This window comes from Anopheles cruzii, chromosome X (assembly GCF_943734635.1).
Source record: "Anopheles cruzii chromosome X, idAnoCruzAS_RS32_06, whole genome shotgun sequence".
In the NCBI taxonomy this organism is placed as follows: Eukaryota; Metazoa; Arthropoda; class Insecta; order Diptera; family Culicidae; genus Anopheles; species Anopheles cruzii.
This window is the reverse complement of record NC_069143.1, coordinates 761,848-769,593: the sequence shown is the minus strand read 5'-3', so window position 1 is coordinate 769,593 and position 7,746 is coordinate 761,848.

Below are 7,746 nucleotides of genomic sequence, written 5' to 3'. Positions count from 1 at the left end.
GAGCCAAAAAGGAATTCATGAAATCAAAATTCTCATGTCCAGTTTCTTCCAATAGAACCTATTCACCTATTGGCAGTAAAACATCCACATTCGGTAACGGCAATAATAATGATGCAACATGAACCGACACACGTAATACACCTTCAGCATCTTACAGCCGAGTTAGCCCGGGATAAGGCTTTTCTGAACTGCAGGAAATGCCACATATTGATTAAGATAATCTTGCTAAGTTGGATTAAGTTAACTACAGGGTGTTTCTTTAACGATGCATGATTTCATTTGGTTATAACACAAAAACGGCTTGATATTTTTTATTGGTTGAACATTTATTTGAAAGGTTAATTCATGACATTAATGTATGAAACATAATTTTGGTGGCAGAAAAAAGGGAAATATGTCACCAAATCATTCGTCAAAAGCACATTTCCACCTCTGTGGCTATGTTAATAACCACTATTGTGGTTCGGAAAACCCACACATCGTGCAAGAGAAGCCAATGCATCCACAACGAGTGACTGTTTGGTGAGGATTTTGGCTGTTTGGTTTTTCGGCGAAATTGAAGCTTAGAACTTGGACGGCGTTTGGTTTGAACATGACGGTGCTACGTGCCATACAGTGACAGCCACAAGCAATATTTATGTTATGCGAACAAACCAGCAGCTATTGACAACCTTAAGACCGACATTCAAGTTACTATTACCAGATACAATCGAAAATGTACTCAAAAATAGGTCGACCGTATAATCTACTGACAAACCAATCGTGGTAAACATTTTACCAAAATTGTTTTTTCCAAATAAATGGAAGGAATAAACCTTTCAAAAAAATGTTCAACCATTGAAAAATATTCAGCCGTTTTTGTTTTATAACCAAATGAAATCATGCATCGTTAAAGAAACACCATGTATTAAGTAAATTTAATAAATACGGCCCGGTCTAAATAAATACGGCCCCTTCTAAGATAAAAAAAACCACAATTTCCGCTGTGATGTTAGCTTTCAGTTCTTCAATGGTCTTCGGTTGGCTGGCATACACCTTACTCTTCAAATGGCCCCACAGAAAACAGTGAGAAGAAATTCGGCATTAATAAGCACGCATAGTCTTCACAGTTTTCACAGTTAAACGATTATTTTAAATGAACAGCGTTACAATTTCTGTCCGCTGTTTTAAAGTAAATTGATCCATGACAAAACCGGCATAGGCTGACGTTTTAGAATCTCGTTTATTTGTCAAAATCGACTGACAAATAGCGAAGCTATTAAACATTTAAATAGAATGGTTCGTGATGGATCACCCATGTAGTATTGAAATGTTGGAACGGCGCTGGGGAATTATTGTGTGGTTCCTTGGAAGGAGATGACACTGGTGAATAAATCCAACGTTTCTCAAAAACAAACCACGTTTTCCCCCGTTAGGCCCTGGACTTTTCCGACCCATTTCTGCTACGTCAGATCGTTCGCTTATAGTTTCGTCTCTGGATTCCGCAGTCTAACCAGGCCTTGCCCGGTGACGTCAGATGAACCGAGTGTTCCACATTCGACAGCGCCGCGAGCATTGCCAAGCTGGCCGAGGTTTGGGTGGGGGGCAGGGGGGAGGGGGTAGGGAGGATTGACGGTGTTTGCGTGGCAGCAGACGACGGCGAAGGCAGCGAAGGCGTGCAAAAACCCAGCCGAACCCGGGCCTGGGACCCGAAAGGTGCTAAGTGCCGGGTTCTGTGTGTGTCGCCCCCGTCTAATGTCCCTTTGCGCCTGTGTGTGACACACGTCGCCAAGAAGACACTTGCACATTTGTCGCCCCTTCCCCCCCGGCTACCAGGTGACGTTTGATCCGCGACCTGCGAGGTGCGACTGTTTGCCGATCGCTTTGCGAACCTCCGCGAGATGTCGCTCCAGTCGCTTGTGTTTGGTGACACGGCATAAGCCGATAATTAGCGTGCAACGGGGCCTCGTCCAGGGATGTGCCAGGATGCTGCCGCCACCGCCACGGACACCGCCGCCGAGCGGAGGGCCATAATTTCATTAGTCAACAGTCCGGAGACCGGAGTCCTGGGGGCCTGGGCGGTGGCCCTCGGTGAGAGCCCTCACCAAAGCCTACCACCGCCCCTCCCCTCGCTACATCGATGGCAAAGAGTGGAGCGGGGAACATCAAAGCGGAACCCAGCACCGCCGCCGGTGCCGCCCAGCCGGAAGCCGGATGAGCCTTTTTCTGAACAAATACCCCATGCGTGTGTGTGTGTGTGTGCGTGTTTGTAGATTTGGGCTTCCGCTCCGTGCCGTTGTTTCCACATCACTCTGCCCGAGTTTTGGAACCGCCACCCCCACCCCCACCGGACCCCACCGGGGCTCCGAGCCCGATCGCGCCGGAGCCGGGCTTCCGTTCCCGAAAACAGAGTTGACTGAGAAGCCGCCCCACACACCGTGTTCTCGGGCGGGCTCCCACGGCTCCTCACACACACACGCACACCGTCTTCGTTTTGGTCGCCGAAAGTAGAACCGCGGTACCGGCTGAAGATGCCGCCGCCGCCGCCACCGGCGCCGAACAAGGGCCTCACAAATTGCGTTATTCAGATGCAAATTCAAACAAACACACCCGGCCCGGCCCCGAAGAAAGGAGAAAACACGGGACTGTGGTGGGTGCGGGGTGCGGTGTGCTGGATAGTTCCTTCTTCGGTCCACTTCGGCCCGCAGTGGGGCCGTCTGCGCGGGTTTCTGTTGTGTTTCCCATAACCCGCGCGGTGCACGGTGTTTGTTGGGCGGCGGCGGCGGCGGTGGCGATGGTCTTGGTGACCGGTGACGGGGGGAGGGAAAGGGTTGGGGGGCGCTACGACAAGGTACCTCAAGCCGCCACACCCGCCACACCCCACAAGCGCGCTGACCGAACCGAACGGCGCTGCGGAAGAGTGAGAGTGAAGAGCGACGCGCGCAACCATGACCTTAGCGTGCTCTCTCTCTCTCTCGCTCTATTGCACGCCCGCGTAGGGCACGTGCGTCCGCGGGTCCTCCGCCGGTCGTGACAGAGTCTAGGGCGGCGGCGGCGGATCACTTCTCAATCGGCGGCACCGAACTACAAACGCGAAACCCGGCGGAGAGCCAGAGAGCGATAGAAAGTGGCAGACCGGGAAGGGGGGGGGGGCCCCCCCCCCCCGTGCAGAGAGGAAGCGAAGAAGAGCACGCAGGCGAAGGAGGTCATGGAAGATACTTGGTGTCGAAGTTGTCGAAGCAAGATGTCAAAAGACACGGACACGGAGGTCTTCCGACTTCTGACCACACAATTCGCACGATACGAGAGAGGGAGAGAGACAGGGGGCCGGTGATGGGTTATCGGAAAATCCTTATCGGTTCGCGCACTTTTTGTTGTGTGTGGCGATTCGGAGCCCGCGAAGCCTCGGCGAAGACTTCCTGCGCCCTAAAAACACCGGAAAACCCCAAAACGGGTGATCCGTCCAAGTGTTTGGATTTTAAACCACCGATTACGTCACTTTTGAAACGTCAAACGTTCATTCTGGCAACTGTAAGGACTTGCTAAATACGCTACACAATTAAAGAAAATTTGGCGGAAGTATTAAAAACTTATTTCCAAAGCATTTCTTCAACTTGGACTTGGTGAGTTGAGAACGACATTTTGGACCAACGACGCCCCATCGGTTCGGAATCCAAACCGCACATAATATTACCGGACACTGCTCCGGACTACTCCGGAGAGGGAGATAGAGGGAGCGAGAGAGAGAGAGAGAGAGAAAGAGAGTGGAACAGTGACCGAGCTCGAGCGATGTGCGCGCCACGAGCAAAAATGTTGATCTAATTAAAGCGCCTGCGCGGCCGCCGCCCGGCCCTGATTCATCTCATCCGCCGAGCACACACACCAGCACACACACACACACCCACACTCGTGTACCGCAGAAGTGCACGGTCCGTTTGTGCGGGGCGCTACGCGGAACACTCATCACGAAGACGACGACGGCCGCCGCGGCGATGATCATCATCTTTCGTCGTTTGCGCGTCGACCGCCGATCGCCGGTTCCAGATAATACGAAATGAAGTCTACTTAGGACCAGCGAGATTGATTATGCCGCTGCGAGTGCGGTGCGGGGTCGGGTCGGTTGGTGGGGTCGGTGGGGTGGGTCGGGTGCGGTCGGGGCGAGCATCTTCGATCGGCGCGCGCCTCCAGCGGACGCGAACCTGGACTCCGCGGGCTGGCCGGCCGGCGGACTCGGGGCCAACGAAATGTCCTTTCGTTCCTACATTTCTCCTCTTACTCCTCCTCCTCCTCTTCCCTGCCTGCCTGCCTCTTCACCACATCTTATCATCCGCGGGCTCCGCGTCGTGCCCTCCTCAGCCGCGAGTCGTCCGCGAGTCGTCTTTGGAGACTTTGGCGCGCGCGGCGCACGGATCACCCACGGCGCGCTGTTCAGACACTCGCACCGCACCGCACCGCGCTCCACTCGTTCGCCCCCCCTCCCCAACCCTCCCCTACTCGGTCGCCCTACCGCGCGCGCTTAGAAAAAGGAAATGTGCAACCTAATCGTTGTTTACACGTCACTTACGGAGTCGCTTTGCTTCTTCTTCTACATCTACGTCGTCGTCGCCGTCTTCGTCTACTTCTTCGCGGCTTCTCGTCTCGTTGTGAGTGAGTCTTGAGTCGGCGGTTGTCGGCATCGTCGTCGTCGTCGGCGTGCCGCCAATTTTGCCTTTTCAACCGCCGTTCGTTCTCCGAGCGGTGAGAGCTGACAAAGGGAAAGCCAAAACCTGGCCTGGCGCGCGCTGTGGCCCAATTCTGCCCAGAGGCTCCAGGCGTTGCGTTGCCTAGAAGCGCAGCTCCAGGCCTACGCGTCTTGAGTCTTGAGAAACCGCCACCGGAAGTGCCGCACATCCGGCGATCCGGCGGTTTTGTTGTGCGTCTCTGTCACACCATTTCCGCACCAAGTGCGAGCCTCTGACTTCTGCGAGAAAAAAAAGGGCCGGCCGGTGTGGAACGGGGTGAATTCCGACGACCGGGAGGTCGGACGCACTTGACGGTCGGCACCTTGACGGACGCCGAGGGCCCTCTTGGCGTACCCTTGGTGTTACTGCTCAGGAGCGCGCGCCCTGAGATGTCAAGAGGTCACGCGGGTTTCGTCCAATCCGCTTCCTCCGCGCGTTCGCCGCCGTGTCACTGATACATGTGTGTGATGTGGCACAACCGGGCCCAATAGACCGGTACCGGTACACTTCGGTCGAGATCCCTTAGCGCTCGAGAAGGAATGATCCGAGATCGACAATTATCCTGACTCAATGCTTGACTCCTAATAGCGAGTGATAAGCGATCGACGCACATGGCATTCGCATCGCCAAGGGCTGCTAGGAAGGCAGAAAGACAAACGAGGCCGAGGTCTAAACTCGATCCAATGTGCCAGAGGTCCAATCCCTATATCGACAGGCATCCGCAGGTCTGTAAATAGGTTGAAGCAAGAACCCGAGCCAACCAAACCGTGCGCCAGGAAGCTCGGGAAGTTGGCTGGAAAAGACGTTGGTCTACGCGGGCGCCGTACCTGAATACCGACGCAGAGCGGCTGTAAATGGGAATTATCATATTTTATTAATTATCACGTGCGAATTGATCATTGGAGCATTAGCGTCAGGCATTCAGCCGACGACCGAGGTTGTCCACAAGAAAACCACACAACAGACAGTGGACAGAACTTCGCTGCCCTTTCGGTCACGTCTCGGTAGCTCGGTAGAACTTGGAACCAGAACTGTGGTGGTTCCCAATCCAATTGCCGGCCAGGCGACCGTACCGTCGGAAGCATAGCATTGCGGGCATAGCTTCCCACGGCCTCCCCAAGTCCTGCCCAACCGCTGGCCGCTGGCTCTCAAACTCACTCACGCCACACCAGAATCGTATGCATAATCGTAGGGGTATTTGCACCTCTACGGCAAAGTGCACCACGCCCGAAACAGGACTCCCACTCGCTCCCAACCCAGCCCGGCCCATTCCAGACACCACCACCCGCTTCGCTTAGCGGGCGGCGGCGTTGTTGTGGTGTGTCCACATTGTGTGTGTCAAGAAGTGGCCAATAAAATTGTAATAAAACATAAATTGTTATCTGAGAGCGCCCGCCTTGGCCGCGCTTTTCGGTCGCCCGGGTTCCTCGTTCCCGGTTCCCGGGCCGCGGGCGTTGTGTGGGTCGCGAAGTAATATAAATAAATCAATTAACACCTAGAACGGGACACTAAAACGGGCAACAAACCAGAAGGCGGCTGCGCGACACCAAAAGTCCGCTGCCCGGGTTTGGTGCCGCCGCTTTGCTTCACCCCCCTCTTGCGTTCCTCCCCTTCCTCTCTCTCTCACTCTGTTTCTATTTCGTTCGCCACCTCTTGGGCTATTGTTTTGGCAGTGTTATTTCGATGCCCAACTACGGGCGAACCAAACCGCAGCAAGTCATGTCAGAGGCTGCACAGGCCACCTCCATGGCTTTTGGGGGAAAGCTCCCGAGCAGCTAGCCCTTGGACTGGACCTGGACCCTCCGGACCTCCGGACAGGACATTTTCTCCCATCACCAAAAGCTTCGGGGAGAGCGACAGCTAGAGAGCGGAAAAAAGATGTCCAATTTTATGGTTAATTTCTGGCTCCGCACTTCACACAGGAGGTTTCACGATTGATTGTAAATTTTCTGACGAGGCCCCCAAAACAGGTGCTAATCAGACAAATCGATACCATTCGCAGGACGCGCCGGAGCCGACCGGCGCGGGTTCTCTCACCTCACCTCCTCTTTCGTGCTTCTTTCCTACTCTGTCTATCTCTCTCTCTCTCTGCCGGCTGCGATGCGTTCTCGTTCTTCTTCGAGACTTGGTCAGATGGGCATGGAAAAGGCGAGAGATAAAAGTCTTCGTCAAGTGAAACAATGCATGGGAACACAAACAGGGGGGCGACGGCCAAACTATTAGTCATTCAAATTTTATGCATCAATTGGTGCCGGTCTGTCAATTTATTCCCTCGCCGAGTGGCACCCGGGAGATTCAGGTGTTTCCGGGTAACGCACGCACCAGAAGAGTCTCCCGAGATCGGCCTCCCAGCCACAGACTCCGACGATCTTCCGACGAATAGAACTTCCTTCCAGACCAAAGTGCCCAGCCACCCAGCTGGAGAGTGGAGTCCGCTGGAGTCCGGAGAACAATTTTGCGGGAAAACGGAATTATCAACTACGCGCATCCTTAAATCACCTGGCAACCGCTACCGGAGGTGTCCACTGTTGCTCTTCGAACACCTTCTTGACGACCTGCGTGAGGTGAGCCTTGGCCTGCGGCGGCAGGATGTTGTCTTCGTCGCCATCGTCCCGCACCAGATCCGAGGGCGCCCCGTCGGATCCGTCCGCGTCGTCGCTGACGCTGTCCCGACGATTCTTGGCCTCTTGCTCCTCCTCTTCCTCCGCCAGTAGCTGGAGATCGTCGACCAGGACCGCCGGTGGGTCGTCGCCACCCACCACCACCACCACCGGCGGACCATCGTCGAGCATGGCGGTGGCGTTGACAGGATGCTCCACAAAGCCGCTTGCTCCCGCCGGTTGGTCGGAAGTGAGCATCGGTGGAGTTGATTGGAGCGATGGGTTTATTGCCTCGCGCACTCAGAGATCACTTCACATCCAAACACTTCACAACTTCACTTCCACTCGTTCATCGACTTTCACCGAGTTTGTGGATCGAACGACTCCGACGCAGAATGCTGCAGACCATGGGCTGCAAGAGTGGGGAAGCGAATGCTCGCCAAATG